Below are 16,042 nucleotides of genomic sequence, written 5' to 3'. Positions count from 1 at the left end.
AGATTTTCTGTCATTTCAATTGAAAGGTACAAGAGGAGTTGATTTGTACAATGCATAATCTTTCTTTCTTCTTCCCAAATGGCATGTGTGATAATGAGAAATTACTACTTACCTGATAATTTCCTTTTGCTAAGGTGGATAGATGGATTCAGGCCCAGTGGATTATACATCTCTACCAGCAGATGGAGACAGAGCAAACTGACATCACAGTATACACATTCCTGCAGTGATATCAGCCTGCAAGTATTATCTTCAAAAGCAACAATGGACAGACTAGCAAAAACTTGATTAAAAACAGGCAACCATTTCTGTATTTAACCAACAAGAAACACTGAACTCAGGCAAGAATGTATGAATACTAGTCTAGAGACTGGATGAAGACTTACCAGTAATCCCCTGGAATATGTGGCCACACAGGAGGACCAGGGCAGGAAGGTGAATCCATCTATCCACCATAACGAAAAGGAAATTATCAGGTAAGTAGTAATTTCTCATTTCCTAGCATGTGGATAGATGGATTCAGGACCAGTGGGATATAGGCAAGCTACTCCCGAATAGGGTGGGAGGCTGCCCATGGTCCAGTCAACACTGCATGTGCAAAGGCTGCATCCTCCCAGGCCTGCACATCCAGATGACAATACCTGGAAAAGGTATGTAAATGTCGATGGGAGGAGACAATCTAACCTCCGCCCATGACATTGCCTGAACCCTAATGGAGTGAGCCCAAAGATGGGAAAGGCAACGACTTTTCAGCATCCATATATGTGGCCATGACCACCACCTTAGTCCAGTGAGCTATTGTAGCCCGCAAAGCTGATTCACCCTGTTTTCCTCTACCAGGAAGGACAAACAGGTGATCCATCTTTTGGAAAGGTTTAGAAACCTCCAGATACCTCACAACATGTCCCTTGACATCCAAGGGACGCAACAGGCAATATTCTTCCGCATCTCTTTCCTTATCCAAGGATGGCAAGGAAATGGACTGATTCAAGTCAAAATCCGAGACCACATTAGGCAAGAATGAAGGAACACTATGCAGCTGTATTGCTCCTGGAGTCACTTGAAGGAATGTCCCCCGGGAAGACAAGGCCTGCAGCTCAGAAATTCGACACGCAAAACAAATCGCCACCAGAAACACTGTTTTCAAGGTCAGTAATCGCAAGAAAAAGGCTATGCAGTGGTCAAAACATAGGGTCCACCAAGAAATCCAACACCAGGTTAAGATTCCACAAAGGAACTGGTAACCACAAGGGAGGATGCAGATGTTTAATTCCCCTCAAGAAACGGGCCACATCAGGATGAGATAAGGATTCACCATTCACCTGGACCCTGAAACAGGCAAGAGCTGATACCTGTTCCTTCAAGAAACTAAGGGCCAACCCTTTACTTAACCCATCCTTCAAAAATTTTAAAATGAGTGGGATCTTATCTGAATAAGGAAGAACACTTCGATCCTCACACCAAGCCTCAAAAACTTGCCAAACCCGCACATAGGCTAAGGAAGTGGATAACTTTCAAGCTCGAGGCAAGGTGGCAATCACCGCAGAAGAATATCCATGCTTCAACAAGCAAGCCCTCTCAAGGGCCATACCGTAAGACAAAACAGTTGTATCTTCATGAAGGACAGGCCCCTGCTGCAACAGATTTCTGTGCAGCTGAAGACGAAGGGGTGGGGGGGGGGGGGTTCGTGTCTGTACCAGGAATCTTCGCAGATCTGCATACCATAGTCATCTGGGCCAATCTGGTGTCACTTGGAGCTCTATCCCTCTGTAGCCTTCAATTCTTCAACCTATTCTGCCCAACATGGGCCCCAGGGAAATGGCATACAGCAGCTTGTGTTCTTGCCAGACTTGCACGGAAACATGGATACCCAAGGTTTTTGGATCTCTCCTGCAACTGAAGAATCAAGGAACTTTTGCATTGCGAGAAGTCACCAGCAGGTCTATAAACAGAAGGCCCCAGTGATCCACTAACAGCTGGAACACCTCGTCCAACAATACCTATTCTCCTGGGTCCAGACTCTCCTTGCTGAGAGTCTGCTCTTATATTGACTTTTACTGCAATGTGCGATGCTGAAATCATCTGAAGTTGGTCTACCTTCTGCAATACCTGCTGGCTCCTGGTTCCTCCCTGCTGATTGATGTAAGCCACCGTCATTGCATTGTTCGTCATTATTCAGAGTGCTCGACCCTCAGTCTGTTGGTGAACTGCAAGCACACCATCCGATTGATGCTTCCAGAGAGACTCTGCTGTATTCCAGCGCTCTTGTGCCATTAGGTCCTGATAGTGAGCTTCCCAACCTTTGAGGCTCACATCCGTCGTGAATACCAACCAGTCTGGCAATATCAGGGAAATTCCCTTTCTCAGATGATCCACTTGCAACCACCACTGGAGGTGAGAGCAGATTTCTATCAGCAGGTGGAGCTGAATCAAATAATCCTGAGACTGCAGGTTCCAACGAGACAGCAGGGAGCACTGAAGTGGACACATATGCATTCTCGCCTACGGCATCACTTCCAGGATTGCCGCCATGAACCCAAGTAGCTGTAGATAGGAGCACACACTGTTGGTCGTATAGGGCTCACCAAGGTGCTTGTCCAAAGTTGCTGTCACTTCTTGATAGATCATCCAGACAATAGTTGGACGCGAAGGTTAGAACTGATGATCAGGTTGCAGCTTTACCGATGTCTTCATTGGAGATAGCTCTTAGGTGAGCAACTGAAGTATCATGGCTTTTACTTGATTAGACTTGACAGAGTCTGTGATCTGAAGGGTGACCAATGCATAATAATGTGTGATACAATCAGCTAACCAGTTGGACAAAATATGTTTGGCAACAGCCACGCCTAGTCTGTTAGGATCATAGGATACAAAGAGTTGAGAAGCCCAAAGGTATTATTGAGTTCTCCTCAGGTAACGGGTCTTGTCTTACTTACAGTCCCGTGAATGGAGGGCCTTCTCTCTTTCTGTATATTTGGCCTTGAAAAGAATGTGAGTAAAACAATAGCTTGATTCAAGTGAAATGCAGAAACCACTTTAGGTAGAGCACCATGCTATTGTGAAAAAACTGCAGGTATGGAGAGTATGAAACTAATGCTTGAAGTTTGCTGATTCTTCTAGCAGAAGTGATAGCAACTAAGAACATCATCTTCCACATAAACCTCAAAGAAGCCAACTCCAGTGGCTCATAAGGAAGCTTCATCAACTGTGCTAAGACAACACTGAGATCTCATGGTACAGGTGCTTTCACAACTAGTGGCTTTATATGTCACATGCCCTTCATGAATTTTGATAACAGAGGATGAAAAGAAATTGGCTTTCCATCTACTTGAATATGGTAAGCAAACTGGCACAAAGATGCACTTTCACTGATGATGTACTGAGACCCGATGAGGAAAAGGAGAACAAGAACTGAAGCATGTCCTTGAGACTATAGGTGAAAGGGTCCAAAGAATCCACCTGACACCAAGATGAGAAATGCTTCCATTTAAAGCCATACATCTATCTCATGGATGACTTCCTAGCCATAATCACAATGTCCTCAACCTCTTTGGATAGCGATGAGGAAATTAATGAGCACTTAACATACATGCTGTCAAGTTGAGGGAGGCTTGGGTAACAGATAATTCTCCTCCTGCGTTAGAAGGTCTGAGTCGGTTCCCAGAGGAATTTGAGGGAGGACTGACAACTTAATGAGATAGGAGAACCACACCTATCTAGGCCATGCCAAGGTGATGAGGATGAGTCGTCCTCAATCCTTGAGCACTTTCGGAATCATCCTTGCAACCAGGAGAAGTGGAGGAAAATTATGGTAGATCTGCATACCACTTTAGCAGAAATGCATCTGGAGCAGATCTGAATTTGCTTCAAAGAATAAAGCAAAATTTGTCAATTGTTCTGTTGCGTTCTGATGCGAATCAGTTGATTGATGGTCAACCACAAAGGTTGAATAGCCTGTTTGCCACTTCTTGGTCCAGAGAGCATGCGTGGGATCAAAAAACTTTGCTGAAGTGATCCGCCAATGTGTTGGAGACTCTGGAAAGGTAAGTTGCTCAAAGGATAGCCTCGTGACTGAAAGCCCACTCTTACAATCTCTGAGATTACTGGCAGAGGGTTCAGGACCCTGTATTCCCTTGCTTGTTTATGTGGAACATTGCTATTTGATTGTCAGTTTGGATCAGAATTCTCTTTCCCTGAAGGAGATGAGTGAAAATTTTCAATGCATGCTGGATGGCACATAACTATAAGAGATTTATCTGGAACACGTTTTACATAACCAACCAGGTACCCTGAGTTTTGTGAGGAACCTAAATGTGCTCCTCACTTTCTGATGGATGCATCTTTCAACAACATCACTTGATGAGGTAAAACTCGGAGGGGACCTCATTCTCTAGGACCAAAAGTTTTAGCCACCAATGGAAGGATGTTTTCATCTCTGGGGTTACCTTTATGGAATGCGACTAGGGCTGACATAGCTGATCCCCCTGGACAGCTCTCATGTCCAGTCAAGTCATGGGTATGACATGCTTCGCTGCTGCCATGTGATCAAGGACAACCAGGATTACCCAGGCTGTGGCTTGATTTCTCTACAATAAGTCCTGGGTCAATGTTCGCAGACAGCTTGCTCTTTCTAATGAGAGGCATGCTCTCTCCTCATGCAAGTCTATCCAAACCCTGATGAACTTGATTCCTTGGATTGGAACAAGGTCAACTTAGCAAAATTGACTATAAAGTCTAGGGACTGAAGGAGTTGAATAGTCTTCTCCAAGGAATCTAGTACACCTGCTGGAGATGTCTCCATCAGCCAGACAACCATGTATGGGAAAATACATATCCTGCTGCAACGTAGATGCACTGCCACTACTGTCAAGTAGTTCATGAAAACTCTTGGGGCCACAGAGGAGCTGAAGGGCAGGATCTTGTGTTGGTAGTGCATTTCCTCCATCATGAACCTGAGATATCTCAAGTATGTCAGATGGATGAAAACGTAAGCATATGCATCTTTCAAATCCAGGGCACACTTCCAGTCCCCTGCTTGAATGCAGAATCAAATGGTGTGGAAGGTGTTCATTTTGATCTTCTCCCATAAAAACCCAATGTTCAGTCTTCATAAATCCAGGATAGGTCTTCTATCCCCTTGTCTTCTTGGGGATAAGAAAATAGTGGGAATAAAACCCCTTGCCACATTTCTTGTGAGGGTTAGGTTCTATCACCTGTTGCTTGAGGAGTGACTCCACTTTGAATCAAAGCTGAGCTGAGTCAGATGGATCTGGAGTGAAGATTAACATTGGTGCAGCACTGGAAGGTCAAGAGAAGCACAAATGGTAACCAGATTCCACAATCTTGTGGACCTAATGGTCTTTGCGAATTGTCATTCATTTTTTCAGAAATAGTTGAATCCTCCCTCTACTGGCTGAGTTGAGTTCTGAAATGAAGACATTAAAAACTAGGCCCAAGCTTAGGCTCCAGCTGCACCTTGGGTTGATGTCACATATGTGCCCTCCAGTTGGAAGCTGCTGTTGAGGCAGCGCAAGCAGAGTGTGGTACTCTTGTAATTGATGGAAGGGGCATATCTGAAAAAAAATGATGCTTATATGAAAATTATTAATGTCTGGAGGTGGAAGGCTGCTCAGTGCCCACAGAAAGGGACAGGATAACTGCATGCTGCTCTTTAATTTGAGCAACCATTTTTCTACCTTTTCCTCAAGAGATTATCACCAGAGTACAGGATGTTGGCCATGTTGTCATGGACATCTTCTTGCAGATCATTTGCTCTTAACCAGGCCATTCAAAGAGCCCCAACGGCTGCTGCAGGCAACCTAGCCACTGTATCAAAAGACTCATATGCTGACTACATAAGGTGCCTTTCACATTCTTTTTTGTCTAAACTTATTTATTTATTTATTTATTTATTTAAAGGCTTTTATATACCGGAGTTCATGCACTTGTGCATACCACTTCGGTTTACACAGAACAAGGAACAGAAAATTACATCAAACAGATTGAACAATTAAACAAATATACAATTACATCCAACAATTGGGTATAAATAACATGGCTAACTTAGTAGGAACTTAGAGTTTGAGGTAAAGGAGAGAAATAGTACCAAGTGGTAACAGAACAATGTTAATGGCTAAATAATAAATATAAATAGTAAATACAAATTCTTATAATAAATACAGGTATTTATAAATACAAGTATTATATTATATTTTATTTATAAATACAAGTATTTATAAATACAAGTATTATATTATATTATATTATATTTATTATAAATACAAGTATTTATAATAAATACTTGACAAAACCCTCCTGCTCTCTATCCAAGGATTCAGCTTGATGATGTAGTCATATAAGTATTGAATCATGTAAAGTTGATGGGCTGCAATGCAGGCGTTCACAACATGCTTATGTTATGTTATTCTTTATTTCTATGCTGCTTATGTCATTGAACTCTGGAACGCTTTCTTCCCAAAGTTGTCCACTAATCTGGTCCTTATGTTGGAGAAGATCTATATTTTCTGTGCTGCTAAAACTCTGATTCTACCATTGATTGAAGGGGTAGCTGGACTATGCCAAAACCAGGAGCCTGTTGTACTCTGCATTTGAGATCCAGCTTTCTGGATAAGGGAGGGCAGGAGGCTGGATTGTCCCACATTCATGTTTCCAGGTCCCAAAGAATTTAATGTACTTGGATTTCTGCTGGCTTGCAGGGGGTTTCAAGAATCCAAAACAACCCGAAGACTTCTGTGCATGGGTCCTTGTCCCTCCAGACATGAACTCTGATGGTGTTCCCCAACTTTTCAAGAATCTGGAATAGAAGAGGTGTTCTGGCAAGGGTAAATGGTCCAGATCAGGTGATGTGTCTGAGGGGTTGCTCATAAAGCTCTCCTCCAAACCAAATGGAAAAAGAATGCTAACTCATGCCTACAATGATGAAAATGGTAATTGGGGCAGGGACCTCAGTTGTCTCGGAGGAGAAAATTCCCAGGGGAGGTTAGAGTTGACCATGCCCCAAGCTTCATCCTATAAATGCTGGAGAAGAGGCATTTTCTTCTGAGACCATTATAGGGTTATCTTCTTAAGAATCATGCACTGGACTCCAGGTAGTGTCCTCCTCTTAGGCAACCTGTATTAGGGGATCACATGGAGGCCAAGAATATGATGGAGAGAGATAGGATCAGATGATACTGACAGGATCCAGCTGGGTCTAGCATCTGGATAGCAGAGGTGAGACGATGTTAAAGGTATCTTTTGAAAGACCATGAGATGCCTGTCAATAGGCAGTCACAGCTTTCTCCTCTTTTTTAGGATAGCGACATTATAGGAGAGTGCGCTTCTGTCCCAGGACTGAAGGAGACATGGACACTTTCAGAATGACAAGTCATAAATAATGGTTACTTGTGGGACCAGTCATCGACACAGTCTAAACGCCTTCTGAGTCACCAGTAACAAACTTATCCAAAAAGTCTTTGTCTGTACATCATGTGAGTGCTTTGGAGAAGGGTTTAACATTTGTCCCTTCTGTTGCCATGGATGTTTTTCAGACTGAATTGGATTTACAAGATTCATAAGGTCTTTAGTCTCATATCCTTCCTGTTGGGTATAACCAGGGCCCACAGATGCAGTCTTTCACACGTTTCATGAATTAGTTTTGAGATCTCCATGCTATGGTTGAATATAAATTATTCAGATCTTACAATTTATCAAGGGATTAATTTAGAACATTGAGAGATTTTAAAAGACTGTTCAGTGGTAGTAAAATCAGCTGACAAAGGTGGCGCAAAAGTGGTTATGGATTCTATTGTATATGAGAACGAAGTATTGCGTCAATTATCAGATGTTTCCTTTTATTGTCCTTTTACTAAAGATATAACCACTAATTTAAAGATCAGAATAGACTCTCTGCTTGACCATGCATTGAAAGCGACAGAGTACCACAAAGGAGTTCCATTTTTTGAAAGTGGACAAGCTCAGGATACCCATGTTATATATCCTGCCTAAGATACATACAACTTTGATTAATCCATGGGGTAGGCCTATTGGGTCAGTGAAGGGATTGTTGTTGGAACCTTTATCTATTTTTGTGGATACATTTTTAGGGCCGGCTGATTTGCAGTTACCTTATGTCGGGGTCTCTGCTGACATTATGAACATTTTTCTGGCCCTTTTCAGTATTTTAGTTTAGCCACTATTCACATTGTTTCTCTGTATACCAATGTTTCATAGAAAGAAGCTTTACAGATCATCAAGAGTAGCTTATCGAGTAGTACTTTGTGTGATCAGGTCCCCTGCTCTTTTGTTTTGGATTTGGGTACTATAGCCATGCATGGACATTTTTTCTTTTTAATGGCCAATTTTACATGCAAATTAAAGGAGTAGCCATGGGGGTGACCATGGCTCCAGATGTGGCCAATCTGTATGTTTGGGATTTCAAATCTCAATGGTTAAGGGTAAATCCTTTTGGTTCATGTTCTGATTTGGTGAAGATTCATTGATAACATCTTGGTAGTCTGGCAAGTCTTTTATGGAGTGGTTGAACAGTTTAGACATCAATTTATAATTTACCCATTCCTTTGATTCCCACAGCATGTCTTATTTGTACATTAAGATTTTCCTTACTCCTGAAGATTTTTGTTTAAGAAACCAATTGATTATAACACATTGCTACACTATCACAGTTGTCACTTTCAAAATATGTATGACAATTTACCAGCAGGCCAATTTCTCAGATTGTGGAGTCTTTGTTTTGACTTCTCTGATTTTAAAGCGCATGCTAAAGATATGAGTCTATGTTTTCTTTGACAAGGATATCCCCCATCTATTGTGCAGTGGGCCTATAAGAGAGCTAGATGGGCCAACAGAGATCTACTCTTACTTCCTTGCACACCTGAACCAACCTCTAGTGCTGTATGTGTTTTACCCTATTCCCCATTTATCTATAAAGTTCAACGTATTATCAAATGGCATTGGGGAATTTTAGGCTTACATTCCCTTTTTCAAGAGAAGCCTGTTTTTGCCTTGAGAAGGGGCAGCAGCATTAGAGATATGGTGGTTGTTTCCGAGTTTGTGAGTGCTGAAAAATTCATCAGCCAGCCACTGGGAAGTTTTGGCCATTATCCCTGTGGGCATTGCTCTGTGTGTGAGCAATCAATCAGCAGGGATATTTTGCATTAGCATGTTTATTGAATTTTACATTTAAATCAGTTACATCTTGTGAATCTTCTCAGGTCATTTATATTATGTGGTGCACTTGTTTACATAGAAACATAGAAATGACGGCAGAAGAAGACCAAACGGCCCATCAAGTCTGCCCAGCAAGCTATGCACTTTATCCATTTTTTTTCCCTTTTTCTCTCTCCCACCTGTTACTATTGGCTTCCAGTACCCTCCAGCCCTAATTCTCCTCCACCCAATTTAGAGAGCAGCTCTGTATCTGCATCCAAGTGACATCCAGCTCAATTAGGGGTAGCAAACGCTGTAACAAGCAGGCCACCCCCTTGCCCCATACTCTTACCCACCCCTGTTTTTATTTTTTTGTTTTGTTTAATTTTATTAATTTTTTTTTTTGGAAATAGCAGCCCTCCATCCTTCCGCTCCATGAAGGTGGAACACCAACTACTGGCCACTGGCATCCCGCTCCGTGAATGCCTCTGTGGCTACTGCCGCTCCGTGCAGTGTTTGAATGCCTCCACTTTATTCACGCCCTCTAGACTTGATGGATCCACAGTGTTTATCCCACGCCCCTTTGAAGTCATTCACAGTTTTAGACTTCACTACTTCCTCCAGAAGGGCATTCCAGGCATCCACCACCCTTTCCGTGAAGAAATACTTCCTGACATTGGTTCTTAGTCTTCCTCCCTGGAGCCTCAGCTCATGACCTCTGGTTCTGCTGATTTTTTTCTGACGGAAAAGGTTTGTCGTTGTCTTTGGATCATTAAAGTTTTTCAAGTATCTGAAAGTCTGAATCATATCACCCCTGCTCCTCCTTTCCTCCAGGGAGTACATATTTAGATTCTTCAATCTCTCCTCGTATGTCATCCTATGAAGACCCTCCACCTTCCTGGTTGCCCTTCTCTATACCGCTTCCATCTTGTCCTTGTCTCTTTGTAGATATGGTCTCCAGAACTGAACACAGTACTCCAGGTGTGGCCTCAGCAAGAATCTGTACAAGGGGATAATCACTTCCCTTTTCTTACTCGATATTCCTCTCTCTATGCATCCCAGCATTTTTCTGGCTTTTGCTATCGCCTTGTCGCATTGTTTCGCAGACTTCATATCATTAGACACTATCACCCCAAGGTCTCTCTCCTGCTCCGTGCACATCAGCCTTTCCCCCCCCATCGAATACAGTTCATTCGGATTTCCACTCCCCATATGCATGACTTTGCACTTCTTGGCATTGAATCTCAGCTGCCATATCTTCGACCACTCTTCCAGTTTCCTTAAATCCCGTCTCATTCTCTCCACTCCTTCCGGCGTGTCCACTCTGTTGCAGATCTTAGTGTCATCTGCAAAAAGACAAACCTTACCTTCTATCCCGTCCGCAATGTCGCTCACAAAGATATTGAACATGACCGGCCCCAACACCGATCCTTGCGGTACACCACGTAAAACTTCTCTCTCTTCAGAGAAAGTTCCATTTACCATCACGCATTGTTTTCTGTCCGTCAACCAGTTTTCAATCCAGGTCACCACCTCAGCACTCACTCCTAAGCTTCTCCTGTCTCCTGTGCAGAACCGTATCAAAAGCTTTGCTGAAATCCAGGTAGATGACATTGAGTGCTCTTCCTTGATCCAATTCCTTGGTTACCCAGTCAAAAAAGTCAATCAGATTTGTCTGACAGGATCTTCCTCTGGTGAATCCATGCTGCCTCTGGTCCATCAATTCTCCGGACTGTAGATAGTTCACTATTCTCTCTTTCAACAGTGACTCCATTACTTTTCCCACCACTGAAGTGAGGCTAACCGGTCTGTAGTTACCAGCCTCCTCTCTGTTCCCACTCTTGTGGAGCGGGACCACCACCGCTCTTCTCCAATCACTCGGCACAACTCCCGTTTCTAGGGATCTATTGAACAGGTCGCACAGCGGTCCCGCCAGCACATCTCTGAGCTCCCTCAGTATCCTTGGATGAATCCCATCAGGCCCCATGGCTTTGTCCACTTTCAGATTCTTTAGGACTTCCCATACATTATCTACTGTAAATGGATTTTCATCTGTTCCACTTCCCTCCAGTTTCTTGTTGTGTAGAGATGGTCCTTCTCCAGGGTCTTCTTTAGTGAACACAGAGCTGAAGTATTCGTTTAATATTTCTGCCATTTCTTCGTCTCTCTCCACACATTGATCATTTCCACCTTTCAATTTCACTATACCACTTTGGACTTTTCTCTTTTCGCTGATGTATCTGAAAAATGTTTTGTCACCATATTTTATCTCCTTGGCAATCCTCTCTTCCGCTTGACTTTTTGCCAACTTGATTAATTTCTTCGTCTCCCTCAGTTGAATCAAATATTCTTCTTTGTGCTCCTCCCTTTGGGATCTTTTATATTTCTTGTATGCTGTTCTTTTAGCTTTAATTTTGTCAGCCACCTCCTTTGAGAACCAGATAGGTTTCATTTTTCTTTTGCTTTTCTTACATTTCTAACATATAGAGCAGTTGCCTTGGCGATTGGTCCACTGCTGATCCACATCTCTCTCATTTTCCCATCCATTTAGTTCTTCCTCTAGGTACTTCCCCATTTCCTCAAAGTCTGTGTTTTTGAACTGTAAAACTCTGGTCTTTGTGCTTCTTTTCCATATTCTTTTAGTGATATTAAACCATACCGTTTGATGATCACTGGTGCTGAGGTGGGCGCCCACCTTGACATCAGAGACGTTATCTCCATTATTGAGCACTAAGTCGAGTATAGTTCCTTCTCTTGTGGGTTCCAATACCATTTGTTTGAACAAAGATACTTGCATGGCATCCACTATTGCTCTACTGTTTTTAGATTCTGCAGATGGGATTTTCCAGTCTACATCTGGCATATTAAAGTCACCAACGATCACCACTTCCCCCTTCTTACCTATCTCTGTCCAGCTCTTCCTTTTGGTTTGGAGGCCTGTAAACCACTCCAATATAAATGGACGCTCCATCATCTTTTTTTAGGTCGACCCATAGTACTAATCTATATTGGTAAAACTATGCACCCAGTTTGTATTTGCATGATCGGACATTGTAGCAAAATTAAACAAATGCCTGGAGGCTACACTGCTAGCTCACTCTACTGAAAAGGACATGCTTTCACGGATTTTACTTTTGCATTTTTGGAGGTTTTAAAGGGTGGTATCTGAGAGCGGGGGGGGGGGGGGGATCTTGATTTAACCCTTACCTGCAAAGAGCAGAGGTGGATTTACCAGCCGGGTACAGTTCATCTGCGAGGGCTCAGTAAGGAAATAGAATGGGATAAATGTTAGTTCTTTTGCTCTTTTAGTTTTCTTTCATGTCCGCAGACTTGGGGGATGTTCCCTTCTGCGCACGCTTTTATTGCTTTGTTACTATTTCTGAGACATTCTTTCTAATGAAAGTCTTTCAGGTTCGTTTTGTTTTTGCTCCACCTCCCCTCTCTGTTGTGATAGGTTAGACAGTTTTAAATGTCTATATTTAAATAGCATTTTTTTGCTTAAGGGTTGACCATTTTTTCATTATTATTATATTGTGATGCATAACCCCTGAATGTATGAAGGTGGGTCTTGCTCATATATGTGTTGGTTTTTGAGATTTATAAATACATTCTAATTGCTTTTTCTCTCTTTTCATATAGATTGTTGACCCCTTTTTTTAGGGCAAATTGACAAGTCTAAATATTGGTTCCTATTTACATTGCCACTGAGGCAGGCAGCAAAGTCCGCCGAAACATAGGCTCATGTCGGGCATTTTGAGTTCTTGAAGAGTCAGCAAAAAGGGACAATTTATGGGTTTGTCGATGGGTTTTATTGACATTGTCAGGTAAGTAATTTCTTTATATTTTGAGTATTTTGGGGGGTTAATTTTTTACACAAATGTTGCTGTGGTTGTTTCACATATTAGTGGTGGGTGACATATTTTGGTTTGATTTGTATAAGAGGAGTTTTCAGTTTAGTTTTAGAGAAGTATAAGTTATTGGAACCAGCAAATGAATGAAACGTCCGGTGTTTTAAGCTGATAATGCTTGGGGCCCATTGTGTGGCGAGAGGCAGTGGATGTACACCGATTGACACCATTTATTTCTGACGCCATGTTCTTTTTCATTGATTTGATTCTTTATTTCATTTATTTTTACGAAGCTTGTTTAAAATTTTTGTCTATATCCAGTTACTATGTTGTTTTTTGATTTATTTGAGGGATATCTGCTATTTTGTCTTTAGTATAAAGGTATCTTTTGAGCCAGGACTTATGCAGAGTCTCCTTCAGGCCCACCGGTGCCAGAGTTATTACAGACTTCAACGGCACTGATTGTACAGAGTTTTGCATCAATGGCACTGAATGCATCAAGGACTGTTGCGCTAACAGTGTTCAGGAGCTGTACACGAATGACACAGATGCATTATGCACTGATGGCTTAGGGAGCTGGTGCTTCAAAGGTGCCAGGTGCTTTGATGGCGTATTGAGAGTTTCTGCACCAATGTCATTGAGAATGTCAATGAGAGTTTCTTCTTCTTTGGCACTGATGAGCCTTGTGTCAAGTATCTCACCGATTCTGGCATTTCTGCACCTTACTTGACCCTGAAGCTACAGAGGATCAGGAGTCCAGCACCATACATGGGGGAACCATAATCAAGGAATTTCTGCTTGACTCAGTACAGATGTAGTCCAAGGAGATACCACTCTGGAAAGAAGACCAGCTCTACCTTTCCAATAACCTGTGTAACTCCATCATTTTCCAAACCAATTTCCGCTGGGTTTTGGGTGACAGCTGGCCACAGTCACAGCAGTTTGCAGAATTTTAGTCTGGACCTAAGTACTTGTAGCTGATGACATGGCCATCGGTATGGACATCCTGCAGTCACAGACACAATCCTTGAAGTCACTGAATGTGGCCTTCTTGGAACTGGACATCTCTTATATAATACTTTTATGTCTTCATTTTTCTTTTGAGCACTAAAAAGTGCTGTTTGAGAGTCTGCCAAAACAACAAAGCAAAAAACAAAACAATGAAGTTAAGCCATAAAGGCAGAGACAAAAACAGAAGAGAGCGAGTAAAAGCTTGGACAGAAACAGACTGAGGGGCTCATGAGGCAATACATGCCTGGGAATTCCCATGCATGCTCAGTAATAAAATTTTACTGAGCTAGAGAGATGTGTCTGTTCAGCGCCATTGGATGATGTCACCCATGTGCCACGGGTAATTCAACCCTGCTTGTTGATGGAGAACAAAACAAACCAAATGTTGGGTAAAATATCTCAGACCAGACTATGTGCATGATTTTAAAAAAGTATTTGCATGAGTAAAACTGGGTTTTACTCAAGTAAATGCACATTACTCGATTAAGTGGGCTTTTGAAAATTGCTATAATATATACCATTGAATTGCCTATTAGTGCACTTTACTCGAGTAAATGGCTTTTGAAAATTGCTATGATAGTATGTTCTGTTTACGCATGTAACTTCTTTGAAAATTGCCTTCTGTGTTGTATAAAGAGATTCTAAGGAAGAGGTGAATTTAATCGTATTGCCTGACTCACTGGAAAGTGAACTGTTTTGTTTTTTTTTGCCTACCTTGCTGAGGTCTGTGATTGCCGGAGGGAAAAGTTGGTGTGTGAGGGCTCACCAACCCGACTGATTAACAGTTGTTTCCACATTCAGCGTGAGAGAGTGGACCCGGACTCAAGCCCAATAAGAACGGGCTTGACTGTGGCATGCAGCCAACGCTGGCGCGCCGCCTAAGGGGCACGTGGATGAGAGGCTTAGCCCGGCTTTGTATGGAGTTTTCAGCTGTTTCCGCTATTCCTCATTACTCCACAGGTAGGATATTGATTATGTTTCTTGCACCTACCTGCTCTCCTCCATAAGGATATCTCTCTGAATGTTTGAATTGTTGTGGTCCATTTTGAGAAATTAAGAAGCCCGGAGAAATTGCTCTTTAAATATGCCTCACACTAAAAGGAAGGCCAAATTAAGGCTTTCCTCAAATTTACCAAATGTTGATCCTGGGCAATGAAGTGTATCAGAATGGCTAGGATCTCCAATTGTAAACCCCGATGGACTGACCGTGCTGGAAGAAGGAGTGGAGCGAATCCCTACTTCCATGTTCTTAGAAACATCATTGTGTCCGGGGGCACCAGAGACACCGCCCTCACCCGGTAGAGAAGGGAGGTCCCCTTCAGTTGTACCGGGAGGAAATGAGGAATTGAAAGATGTAAAATCCCTAGAGACTGAAGTACAAATGGCACCAGCCCTAGCCGAATCATTGGAAGAATCCAATATTGATATCTCTTTATCATCTCCAAAAAAGGAAAGTACTCCTATTGGAAAATTAGTTGGAACTAGGGAACCGGACACTGTTAGATCAGTGATATTAAAGCCTCCTACCATTACTTTAGAAAATCTAAGAAATTTTATAGCAAAGTTAGACGGCTCAATAGGAAAAATTATGGAAGAAGTTAAGGAAATACAGAATTCTCTAAAGATCAATTTGGAGAAAGTAGAGTAACAACAAAAAGAAATTAAAGATTTAGAAAAGAGATGTGTGCAGATAGAGAAAATTCAACATCATCAAATTAAAACGGAAGAAGAATTCCAAAGGAAAATTTTGGAGAATAATATAAGGGCCTTACATCTAAGGGTAATTAATTTTCCCATCATAGATCAATTGGGACCAAGGGAACTGTTTAAAGAATACATTACGCAAATTCTAAATATTCCAGAGGTTAACCATCCAGTTATATAGATATAAGGAAAAAAGTTCCAACAAAATTAGATCAAATACAAAATTCCCAAGAACATCAGGATTCCATAAATATTTCTGATCTGTTGCAAACATCGCAAGGAAAGATAGAAACACATTGTTGCTACAGTTT

General features: G+C 42.1%; 1 protein-coding gene across 1 annotated transcript in view; it reads right to left on the bottom strand.

The window, feature by feature from the left end:
* Positions 1 to 16,042, bottom strand: part of ADCY2 (adenylate cyclase 2) — a 1,371,519-nt gene that overhangs the window by 51,697 nt on the left and 1,303,780 nt on the right. The window lies entirely within an intron of this gene.

This window comes from Rhinatrema bivittatum, chromosome 2 (assembly GCF_901001135.1).
Source record: "Rhinatrema bivittatum chromosome 2, aRhiBiv1.1, whole genome shotgun sequence".
NCBI classification, from domain to species: Eukaryota; Metazoa; Chordata; class Amphibia; order Gymnophiona; family Rhinatrematidae; genus Rhinatrema; species Rhinatrema bivittatum.
This window is presented reverse-complemented; position numbering and strand designations above follow the sequence as displayed.